Here is a 13,814-nt window from a genome sequence, read left to right as displayed (position 1 = left end):
TTTGCTTACACTAACCTTTTATAGTATTTTGCTGGAGGCACGAAAGACATTGTTCATTGGAGTAAAGACAACGAGTCATACGGTGTGATTCTGTGATATTAAGAATATTAAAGATATCACTTCAGCTTCTATGCACGTAAATGAGTTGTAGATGTTCAACTTTTGGACTCTAATCAGGATCCCATTCTATTCAGCCCAACGTAACAACACTCTATATCGATTCCAGGTGTCAAGCTTAGTGGGACCCATCTTAGTGGGTGTTTGGGTCGCTTCTCTACCACAAAAAAACACTTCCATTCTAAAACATTACCGTCGAATATGTTTAGTGAAAAATTAAAACAGAGCTTACGTAAAATAAAAATAAAAAAAGAAAAAAAAGAAAAGCGTGTTTAAGTCAACTAGGAATTGTGACTTTTAAAATTGTGTTGAGTGTGGTTCATCTGTTTAGATAACTAATTTTTTTTTTAGATAATGTAATCTATTTGTATTTTTTATAAATATAACTTTGTCCCTATTACAAACAAATAGCAATCTAATATCCTAATTTTTGGGGACTCTCAACAGTAAATGAATATCCTAATCTAAATGAATATCCTAGTTTTATCACATGATCCCAAATTAAATACAAATTAATAATCATTAAATTATGTTTAACTTATTTATATTTTAGTACTAAATAAAACACTATATCATAAACAAAATATGTGATTTAAAAAAAAAAAAAAATCAAATACAAGCTGATCATCATAAAGTATTGAACTGAGTGGAATTTTACAATTTTTAATATTAAAAAATTAACACATGTTTTTTAGTATAAAATTAGTAATAAAAGTACTTTATTTAACATTATTACCAAATAAATTTAAAAATTGCAATCAACACTACTCTTCCATCCAAAAAGCATATGAGATTGCACTATGCTTTGAATGATCTTGGATTATCTCATATCGGCAGGTGAAAACCTTTATAATTGAAAAAACTTCTATAATTCTCTCTGTGCAAAAGCCAAAAAATATTACCCCAAATTAAGAGTTTCTTTGGTGGTTATAAATTCAGAGATGTTGTATGTACTCTCCCATATATATAGCACTTGTATAAAGGTTCTCAATTTGAAAGATCGATTATGCATTATTTTAATGGAGTGATACATTACATTTTAGTCAGTTTTATGTCGTGGCACATAAATCGTCAATTATATCATTTTCTATATTGTATACAGATGGTTCAAGAGTCAAGGTAAGAGGTATCATGTATCCAATCACACTATTTTATGTGATTAAAGAATGACATCATCGTGATGTTATTCAATATGATGACGTCACAATGTTATTCTATATATAAATTTTGTTAAATGTGTTTGACCCTAGAATTTAGGGATGGCAATTTTTCCCGACCCGGCGAGTTTCCGCTCGGCCCCTAATGGGGTGAATTTGGTAGTCTTTAAATGGGTTTGAGGCTGGTTTGGTAAAATAATTAAAAACTCGAAACAGATTTGGGGTGGAGGCGGATGTAGTGATAAACCCGCCCCGCCCCGATTATATATGTACCTTTAAAATTATATATATAATATATTTAATATTTTTAAGACCTTTATTGCTTTGTTGCAAGTGCCGGTTAAAATGATAATATTCATTACTTAATAATTTAAAAGTTCTTTCAACTTATTTATCAACCCAACTTGAGCACATTGGGCTATTTTTTTTTTTTACTAAATAATAAAGTGGCATAACCCGCCTCATCCACGCAATTAAACTGAATACGCGATGCGGAGTCAGTACTTTGTCTACTGATGTGTAGGCGGGCATTGTATTCAAATTACAAACCCGTCCTAAAGTAGTGGCGGAGTTGGTATGACGGATTTTCTAACGAGGCGGAGTAAGGTTTAGTTAAATCCGCCCCGTTGCCATCCCTAGTCGAACTCTCTATCATTACTCTTTCAAAAAAGTCAACCTCTCTTGACTCATTTGTATAGACGATGTACATGTTATATGAATTATGTACGATTGCATAAACTAATTAAGAATTATATACAATATCTAAGAGTACCATGTAACATACTTAACATCTTACTTAAGCGGTTATTTATGATTAATTTTATAAACTATAGCATGTTGTTGGATTTTTTTTATCAATAAATTAATATTACAATGTAAATATTAAAATGAAATAATTAAAAAATAAAAAGTTTCCAAACAATTACTCCAAAAAATATATACATTAACATTTAAAATTTAGGGTTAAAATCATAAACCCCCCCTCCCCTCCTGTTGTTTCCCAAAACTATCAACTAACCGCCTCAACTAAAAAAACTATCATAATACCCCTTCATGTTTTTAAAAGTCTATCATATCCCCTCTACCCGTTAGTTGACTGTCTAAAATTAACATAATCTCATCAAGTGACCATCACGTGCACCATAGACTACATTATGCTAATAAAAATAACCTTATTCTCTCGTAATGATGAAATTGCCCTTATTATACCATAAAAGAGATTGCACGTTCCTTTACAGATCAAAGCTTCAGTTATCTTCTTCTCTAATTTCAGTGGTGTCTTCCATTGTAACAATAGCAGAAGTTATCGTCCTCCATTAAAGCATTAATCGATCAATTGAAGTCCCTAATTGATGATTTGAAAGCCTAAATCACAACCAATCTTATTCTTCCACCACACAATCTATTATTAGGCAAGATCTTATATATAACAACATAATATGTGATTATGGCTATCCAGCTATTGTTTAGATAAGTTTAACAACAAAGGGAAGATATATTATTCTTGTTCCATAAAAAGATGCTCTTTACGGGCATGGTGTGATCCGATATCGACAAAGCCAGCATATACTAAAGATATTGACAACAAGTTTAGTGAAGGTGAAATTGTTGAATTGAAGTACTGGTATGATACATTCAATTCCCGTTTGTGATGTTCTCTGTTGTTGAATATTTGATAGATTTAGGAATAAAATAGTGAGTTGGTTTTAATTTTGAATTATCAACGTATATTGTATGTATTTCCTTGAATTTGTATGAGCTTGTGTGTATGGAAAGTGTTTTCTGAAGCCCTATGAAGTGTGTATGCAATGTATTTTCTGAATTGTCAAAGTGCATGAGCAAAAGTGTATTTATTTAGAAGTCTTTAACTTTTGGCATTTTGAAGAGGGACCACTAATGGCAGTAAACACAATCAAAGTTAAAAAAATTGGAGCTGTAATGAGTATGAAAAGTGTTAAAATTGGACCATAATGAGTGTGCAACTTTTCCTCAAATGCACATTTGCAAAGTGTTGAAATTGGACCATAATGAATGTGCAAAAAAATATAGAATCATGTGAAAACTACAGACCATATAATATCATTTCTGTGAAAAGATACATAACATATAATGTCAAAAATCTTGTCAAAACATACATAGCACATGCACATGTAATTTCCCAAAAAAATTATTATCATAATCAAACCAACACCTTCATTATAGCCATACATATATTGTCATTTCAGTAAACATTAAGAAAACATATGATAAGCTGCACAAAATCTTAACTTTGTTCATAATCTTCAAAATTTTCACTATGTTCATAGAAGTTACACCAAAAATTTGCCATTACTTTCATTGTCATGCCATCATTCTTGTGTGTTAAGTGTGGATGGAAAGTCTATAAGAACCACTTCATATTGGGTGTATGTTGATGCCCTATTCAATAAAGTACAACACATCTAGTTAGCAAAATGTGTTTTAATTCAATTTAATTTAATTTAACCAAAAGAAAATAATAAGAGGTTCAATATTTATACTTCTGAATGACCAACAACAGCTCTTTCACCAAGACCATAATGTTGGGTAGATGTTGATGGCTATTAAATAAAACAATAAATGTCAACATATATGTGTATAATGTATAATAAATATGAAATAATAAATTCTAATTTATACCTCTAAATGAAGGACAACAGGTCTCTTACCACCTCCATCATTTTTGCCACCACTACCACCACCTCTAGTAGCTCTTTCAACTCCCCTACCACCTCTAACAGCTTTGTCACCACTGCCACAACCTTTGTGAACACAACAACCATAGTAACAGCTTTGTCACCACTGCCACCACCTCTTGCAACACTAGCAGCCCTATTAGCATCTCTGTCAACTCTTCCACCACTTCTATTAGTTGTTACACCAACTCTCCCACCCCTACTAGTGTTAGCTCTCCTACCACCTCTATTAACTGTCACACCAACTCTCCCACTCCTACTAGTGTTAGCTCTCCTACCACCTATGTTAACTGCTATACCAACTCTCCCACCCCTACCACTGTTAGCTCTCTTATCACTGCGTAAGCAGGTCTCCCACCCCTACCATCAACAGTTTCATCCATACCACAACCTACACCACATGTACCTCTTATTATTGATCATCTTCTACCCTTACCTTTTGGTTGTTTTGTAACAGGCTCAAGGGCTATACAAGTCCTGATATTATGACCCAAGACAGTACATTTAGTGCATATCAATTTTGACCTCTTCACCACTGGACCTTTTGAAGGACCCTCATCTAAACCCCTTTTCTTGTTCTTTTTAGGTCTTTATGGTCTAGCCCTATGAGGTGTTGGCAGTATTAGAGAAGTACTAACTTCTCTTTTCATATTCCTTAATGACATTAGTGTTATCACATATGCATAAGATTTAAAGTATGTCTCCCTATAGTAATAATGGTCAACAAACAGTTCTGGATCATACCTCCTATCCAATATTACTGTAACCGCATGTTTGCAAGGTATGCCAGTTCTGTCCCAATACTTACAAGTACATGTTCTCTGCGTAAGATTCACATAATCACTAATTCCAACATCATTCCATGTCATGTTATCCACCTGATACTTGTCATGTCCTGCATAACCCACATGCATGCTTCTTACATCTTCAGAGATCTTATCTAATTTATTTTTATTTTTTGGGCATAACAATCTTATAACCTTATTTATCGTCTCTCTATTACTTTGATACTTTAGCATCAGTTGTTTTTTGATCTCTCAAACATTTAAATTAAAGGCTTTTCCCTTTCCTTCCCAATGTAGCTGGTGAATGACTCACACATGTTATTTACACGTAGGTTATTCTTACTTATTCTAGTGTATGTGTACCTTGCCCAAACATTTACAAGAATACATTAACCAGTCATGTACAACCTTGTCAATTGTCCTCATCTCTTGCATATGTAGCACAAAATTAGATTCAGTGTATGATGTGGCTGCATTCCAGAATATGTTCCTTAATATCCTACCATTGATTTTTTGCTTGAAATTATCATACATGTGCTTAATATAGAACCTAATTTCCGCTCCAGGATATTTATGCTCAAATACCTCAACTAGACCCTGTAATTTGACAAAATAAATATTGTAAATATGTAAAATATTAAAGTAAGATAATAAATGACCATATACATGGAAATATAAACATGTATACCTTCTATCGATCTGAGATAAATATGTACTTCTGATAATTGCCAACTAACCCTATCAATTCACCAAAGAACCATTCCCAAGAGTCCTTACATTTTACCTCAACAACAGCAATTGCAATTGGATAAAAGCTATTGTTAGCATCCCTACCAACAACACACACTAAATGTCCCCCATAGGATCCTTTTAAGAAACATACATCTAGACCAATAAATGGTCTATGTCCCATTAAAAATCCTTTCCACATAGCCTCTAGGAAAAAGAACAATCTATAGAATGAAGTACCCTCATCAATATAGGGCATTGTTCTTACATTAACAACACTCCCAAGATTTATTTCCTTGATTAAGGCACAATAATATCTAGATCTTGTAAATTGTTTTATATAATCACTTTCAATCATTTCTAAAGCCAGCTTCTTTGCCAAAGCAACCTTTTATTTGGTCATTTCAACATTAAATTAATTTTCAACAAAGCCATCCAATGTGCAATTTGGTTTTTTTCCAGTATAATGCTTTGCAATATAACTATATGTCAACTGCCTATTGTGCCTTACACCAGTACAGTTGTGATAATCAATGAACTTTTTTATTTGGAAGGATTATTTATCTTCACCATTTTTAGAGGCATGAATCATCCACCCACATTTTGCCTTGCATAGATTCTATCTCCATTATTCTTCTGAAATGTTATATCCAACTTGCCTTTTATAGCTATGTCCTGACTGCTTTTCTAAATTCTGCTGCCCAACCAAATTCATGCTTATTTCAAGTTTCTTGTTTCCCAAGTCTGTATGAACATTGAAATTTAGATAAGATGGCCCACTTGTGGCATCATCCTCATCCTCTCCACCACTTGAAAAAGCCAAACTCATCAACTCCTCACTTGGTACATATTCAGAAGCTTTATCACTATCATCGTCTTTATCAGATTCAATATGAGGTTGTGTATCCTCAGTTACGTCATCTACTTGATGGTCAACATCATTTCTGCCCTCATTCACCTCAGTTGCATATTCATTATTTCTTACTTCATCAACCTCCTATACGCTTCTTCATAATTTCTTATTCCATTTGTTGCATCCATCATATCTACCATAAAGTTGTCATTATAGAAGTCCAACAAACATTGTCATTGTAATCTACATCATTCCCATATTTAATTTTAGGCATATCAAAATCACTGTCATTTAAAGTTGGTATTGCAAACGCATCATCATTCTCATTCTCATATTTAGTTGGTATTACAGGCATATAATCATTGTCATTCTCATTCTTATCTTCAGTTGGTATTACAGGCACATCATCATTCTCATTCTCATTCTCATCTTCATATGGTATTATAAGCACATTAACATCATTCTGATTCTCATCTTCACTTGCTATTGCAGGCACATCAACATTATTCTCATTCTTATCTTCAGGTGGTATTGCATTTCCTACTTCAGGAATTGACACCACATATAATTTAATTAGGCAGAACATATGGTACATTTGGAATATATCAATCATATCCCTGTCAGTCTTCAATTCCTTAACAATCCTATCAATGTAAGACTTGTAGAACAGTTTACTTGTTCTATGTGGATAACCAAACAATCTTATCTTGTACTTAATTTCTATCATTGACATAAGATCACTATCTATACCTCATAGATCTCAACAGACCCACCAAAAAAATGGACTTAAATATATACTACCAAACAGACTACTATAATGCATTTCCAGTGTGTAAAACTTTTCAAAAGCGGGATTAAAACCTAAAACAAATAATTTTTAAATAAAACAAATATCATAAACCATCAAAACAAAATCAAAAGCAAACATGACACAAGTAAAAGAAATAGTCCTGACACAGTTCCACAAAAAAAATAGTATTTATAACTAATTTCAATAATAAATTACAAAAAATAAATTATGCAAAACATATATTATGAACAAAAAACTTAATTATAGATCACTGGACCAATACCCTATAAACAAACCCTAATTTTCGCTAGGACCATAGCCCTATAAACAAACCCTAATTTTGATTACAATAACATTAAACCTTAATATCGTACTCCCAAACAGTTGACATAACCCATCTTGAATCATACCCACCCAACAATAAGGACCCACATAAAAAATGAACGAATATAAAACTCTAAGTACTACAAAACAACGACAATGAGTCAAAGTTTGTCCACACCTGGCACCATTTTATCCAACAAATGTGACACAAACCACCTGGAATCCACCACGATCTTCTCCCAATGAGCGATTGCACACACACAATACTTGCTTTCAACGGTCGCACTCAACATGCACTCGCTTCCATACACTGCCCACATAAACACAAATACAACACAACACTTAGGGCACAAATCGTTTTATTAGAAAGAGTGTTTTATTTGAGAGGGAGTGTGTATCACCTCACACGACGTCGTTTCACACAAATGTCAAACTTGCCATTTAAAATCAACAATTTTACCTAATAAATAATTAATATATTAACAATGACATTACTATCATTTCGCAACAACTTAACGGTTCCGTCACAAAATGGGGTCAACGTGATAGTTTCTCTTACTTCAGGGAGTTGTTTGATAATTGAGGGGGTTATATGAAGAATTTGGAAATAACATAGGGGTTTTATGATTTTAACCCAAATTTTATATACAAATAGTGAAAAATTATTGTATGGTTCTCTAATTTTGTCAGATCACATAGATTTTGTGATTTTTTTACATACACAGTGAAAATAGAATATTTGTTCCATTTACTAATTCTTAATTTTCAAATTCAAAATTTGTACACAACATTTACATCATTTATGGTTTTTAAGACACATACGTCGGGGGATTTTCAAAATTCAAGAGATTAGGAGAAAAGGCATTTGATGTGGACTTGGTTTGTTACACATTGAGAATCAATAAATAATTATAAAATAAAAAAAAATCAAGAATAATGCTTTCTTTTTTCTTTCTTTTTTTAGGTAAAAATAATGCTTCTTTTTTCGTAAGCTACTGAGTGACAACTCGGTCAAAATTCCCCTTATTATTAGGAAAAAGGAGAGCACCCTCAAACAGAGTTAAGTATCTTTATGTTGATCATTTGAATGCAATAGTAAATCTCGTCAGCGAATTTTATCGTGTTCAATTAACCTCATGCTACTTTTAAAAATAAAATATGCTTGATTTTTAACTTCCAATGACACTAACCAAGAGTTATAGTAAATTTTTTTATTTCACAACATTTACACAAAGAACCATTGTAGCGCTTTACAATTCCTATCTTTCGAAATCCAAGATCAAACCTGATAGTAGGTAGAGCTTACAATATTTTAAATGGCATTTTTTTGGAACTTCTTGTGCAATGATTTTTTATTATTATTTTTTTTCATAGCAAAATAATGTCAAGCCACGTGGAATTCGAAAGATGTATATTATAACTACATGCAAGCTGAAATTAGGGGTCAAAATTGGGTTGGGCTTTCGAGCCTACAAGGAAAGCTTTCTGGTTGGATCACACTGGTCCGTGGGCCATCAGATCATGGGTTCTTGTAAACAGCTATCACTACATTATTTTTCCACCAAAAAAAAATTTTCATATTAGTTTTATAAAAAATTTCATGTAATATAATAAATTTTTCACTTATTTATGAATGGATTCTCAATTTTCAAAAATGGCAACACTTCAAAAATGAAACGGTGTCAGTGTCGTTAACTTAGATAAGATCATAAGAGAATCAAGTATTATACTTACTTTAAACTATAAAAGCGTTTTTAGTAGAGCGGTTATAAAATTACTGTAAGTAAAAAGCATGTTATGCGTTTGGTAATGTATTTTATAAAGCGATTTTTATATTTAAAGCACTTGTAAATTTGTTTGGTAACAATGTTGCTTAAAGCACTTTTACTACCGAATTTACTAATAGTATCCCTACCCTCTGTATATTTTGTTTTGGTTCTATTTAATATGAATTCTTGCTTACAAAAAAAAACATTAGCACTCGTATTTATGAAATTCAAATTGTATAGGATTCAAGATCGAAATTTAGTTTTACTAATTATTGCTTGTTTTTTTCATGAATATACTGATTGTAGCTTTATGATAGTTTTAATCAAAAGTAATAATTACCCGATTCAAGAAGTTGATCTAAAAAACATGTTGATATATATGGACAAGAAATAATATAAATATAGGTTTTGGATAAATGAAAAAAAATTGGATGATTATGGAACTAAACTCCACTAAACCTCTAATATAACTTGAATTTCTAATATATAGGTGAAACCTTAAAAGGAAGGACACTAAATTTCTAATATATAGGTTTCTTAAAGGGAAGGGTATAATAACAACAATACTAGCAAGTTCCCGTTTTTAGGCAACACAAATTGGTTTGCATAATATTTGTATATATTTTTTAACACTAGGGACAAAATTGTATTTATAAAAAGTAAAAAGGGATTAAATTGTCCAAAACAATATAATATCATAAAAAATCTACATCTACTTAAAAACACAATTTTAAAAGTTACAATTTGTAACTTTGTGAACGCGCTTTTTGGATGAAACCTCTATTATCTAACCGCACTTATTTTTGTCACCAAATGCATCTCACTGCAGTTTTCTAAAATTTAACATGCTATTGGAATTTTTTCTTTTTATTAATAAAATAGCAATTTGATATAAATATTAAGAAGAAATGATTAAAAATAATAATTGTTCCATTTTTATTCAAAATTTAGGTCGGATTTATCAAGTTTAAAGTTTCGATTTTCTTTAAGTGCAAGCAATTTATTGGGATCAAGTCCGAACGCCGAACTTTACCTTACCCATTAGAAGGGAATGCTTTGCACATTATCCTGTAGATAAGTCGGGCAAAAGCACCTAATACCCTAGCAATATATCTATGTATATATATAGTTGGATTTGAGTGAGGCAAAATCAGAGTGTAAACGGAACTATTGGGCCAAAATTGGGCCCACAACACACACCTCCTTTATAACATACACACCGCCGCCTTTACATATAACATACACACCGCCGCCTTTACATACGCACCGCCTTTTCAGGTAACATATACACACACCGGCCTATAACATATAACATATACAGCCGGCCGCCGGTGCGAAACTATTCTGATCAATGTCTCTGTCTACAAGAAATTACACACACATACGCACACAAGAAACTATTTTGTGATAAATCTCTCTGTCTACAAGAAATTACAGACATACGCATACAAGAAACTATTTTGTGATCAATCTCTGTGTCTACAAGAAATTACAGAGACATACGCATACAAGAAACTATTTTGTGATCAATCTCTGTAGAGTTTCGAAGCATAGACATAGACATGGCAGTGATTTCCAAGAAAACCTATTTGGGTCATCGCATCAAAAGAAGAAAAACATCAGCATCATCAACACCACCGAATTGGTCTGGACTCCCCACTAACTTGTGGAAGTCAATCCTGAACAGATTGTCTGTGGTCGATTTGCTTAGCGCCGGAGCAGTGTGTCGTTCTTGGTGCTCTGTTGCAGAAGCCATAAAATCATCTCTAGAGAGTCCCCTATTTGATCAACCGTTGCTCTTGCTTCCTGGTCCAGATCATGGCAAAAAAAATAGCCCTTGCTTATACAATTTTACAGAGAAAAAAGTGTACAAGCAGATGATGAATATTCCAGAACACTTGGGTAATTGCAAAGGATCATCCCATGGGTGGCTGATTTTGTTGGACCAAGAAGCATTCCCACATATCTTCAATCCATTCTTGGGGGCTAGGATTCAACTCCCTCTTTTTGAAGTTCGCAAAACAAGCCTTCATTGCTTCTTTGTCCGGGATATTAAGAAAGTTGTACTCTCATCAGACCCAATTCAGAGTAAGAACAACTACTGGGTAGGAGTAATATATGGTGTAATTGATCCCAAGCTTGCCTTTTGGAAGTATGGAGACAGTGAATGGACTGCCCTGGACGGTGCAGATCATGCCTACTGTGATATCATTTCTCACCATGATCATATTATTGCTTTGGGTGAAACAGCTTCAGTTGAAATCTGGGATTTCAATAATTCTGTCCCTGCAAAAAAGATGCAGATTGAGCCTATTTTTCCTGAGAAAAGGGTGGAATTTGAAAATTCTCTTGGAGATGATCTTTATACCATTCAAAGTTACATAGTGGAATCAAAGGGTGATCTGCTGCTTATTGTGAGGTATATTGGGAATCATGTTCGCTGGGACGGTGTAGTTGTTCATGAGGCAGACCTTCTTGATGAAGAGAACCAATGCTGTATTTGTTCTCACTTGACAAAGCTATTTCATGTTTACAAGCTGGATTTCAGTCAGAAAACATGGGAACAACTGGCATCAATAGGCGATGATCGCGTGCTGTTTTTGGGTCGGAATCAATCTGTGTCACATTCAGCAAAGGGTTTTCCATCTTGTAAAGGGAATTCGATTTACTTCACGGACAATTACTATTGTGATCATTTGGGTGAGAATGACATGTATGGGCATGACACGGGCAGGTTTGACATGGAGAATCAGAGTATAGAAGTGATTAATGAAGATGAAGATGATTGGCAGAAGATTCAACCAGCACCCATTTGGGTTGTTCCTAATCCATGCTACTAGAGACATCCAAAGATAGAATTTAGCAGAGTAGTTTCTTCCTATTTTTGTATTCTTATAGGCTACAAAATTGTGTATTAATAAATTTTTGAATTGCATATATATATTTTTTATTTTGATTTGATCAGTAAGAACGTAGTTTTTGATTTGTTGGTCCTTGTGAATCTGTTGATACTTGTATGTGAAAGTTTATACTACACTCTGATGGTCAATCAAAATAGCCCTCTTTTTGAAAGTTGTTCTGAACTAAATTAAAAGGAAAATTGTAAACCAAGGAAAGAAGCTTATTAAAATTATAACAGCCACACATACCAAAATCAAAATAGTCTACCTCAAAATTCTCAGTACCCCATTCTTCCAAAAATTCCAAAATGGGATATGCTGCTGATCCAACTGTTATATACACCATCAGTGCAAGATTCTTTACCAGTCCACAAGCCTAATGTAACACCAGATGACACACAAATGTACGTAGAAAAAGATGCAAATTATAACGCAGAATTCTATATTATGCAGCAAACTCACTTGTCCTCCAGGAGTTTCTGCAGGGCCCATCATTCCCCATTGGGAATTGTGCAACTGCCGTGGTTTTGCTAGTTTCCCTGGTAAATGCAATTTATAACACAGTTAAAGCTGAAGGTTAAGAAAAAATAAACAAGCAATGGAGTTGCAACATAGATGAAACTGTGTGTGTGTGTGAGAGAGAGAGAGAGCTCTTATGGGGAAATCTAGACCCTTAACAGCTTCATTGAACAAACACTGACAGAGAAAACTAAAATACCTTCTCGCCCTATTGGAGAATTCAATCTTCACAAGTGTGACAAAGTGGAGGCATATGTTAGGCGATTTAACACCTATAGAAATCGGAGAACATTTTAAAAATGATACTGCACATTCACCGGCTGCATTTGCCTGCCCCCGGTTCCCAATAGCAAGTGAGTATTTAAGGCCACTAGTAATTGGTTTAGCTTTAATTGCAAATTGCAGATTAACATCCTTCCCATTGTCAACACTCTGCACGATGCACAAAATTATATACATTCAAGCACCAGCAAAAGCATCAAATATAAACTATATAAAAGACTCCGTATGTAAAAAAACCTTCTGAACATAAGCTCTCACATCCCTTGTTAACTTTCTGACTAGCTGATTAACAACCACCAAAACTTTAGAAACCCAAAATCATTGAAAACCCAAATGAAAATCAAGGACTTTCAAATGGTCATAGAAGCTCCAAAATATTCAAGCAATGACAAACCATTCGAAAGAGGCCACCAAGCAAAGGACCAGTAAGATCGAGTCCCTTATTGCCATAGTGATCCCTATCATCCTCCGCCCTTCGTCCAATTGCATGTAGCAGAAGCCGGTGAATAATATATCTGGTAGAAAAGCAATTAGTGTCTCTCTAAATCACTAAGAAGCCACAAAAAAGGAACATATTCAAATTAGACGAAACCTACCCAAAATAGTAAGCTTTCTGTGTCTCACAATATTCTCCTACACCAACATGAGGAAGCATTTCCTTTTGGAGGATCTCTTTGGCATACCTATGAAGTAAATGAACAGGAGACTCTTCTTAAACAAAAAAAGAAGCACAAAAGATAGCTTTACACTCGAGTATAGCAACAGCCAGCAATCATAACACATACTTGATCCTCTTTTCATTTGTGACACCGACAGGGGCCCCTCGTTTCCCGATGTAGTCCAGTGCAACCTGCAATACAGGAAGAAAAGCATAA

The 13,814-nt window shown here is 33.6% G+C and overlaps 1 pseudogene; it reads right to left on the bottom strand.

The window, feature by feature from the left end:
- Positions 1-13,814, bottom strand: part of LOC132274402 (DNA-directed RNA polymerase II subunit RPB2-like) — a 50,807-nt pseudogene that overhangs the window by 33,285 nt on the left and 3,708 nt on the right.

This window comes from Cornus florida, unplaced genomic scaffold (assembly GCF_030987335.1).
Source record: "Cornus florida cultivar Cherokee Brave unplaced genomic scaffold, ASM3098733v1 CherokeeBrave_3.0.0_Hap2_Chr01, whole genome shotgun sequence".
NCBI classification, from domain to species: Eukaryota; Viridiplantae; Streptophyta; class Magnoliopsida; order Cornales; family Cornaceae; genus Cornus; species Cornus florida.
The sequence above is the reverse complement of the archived record's forward strand: the minus strand, read 5'-3'. Positions and strand labels throughout refer to the sequence as shown.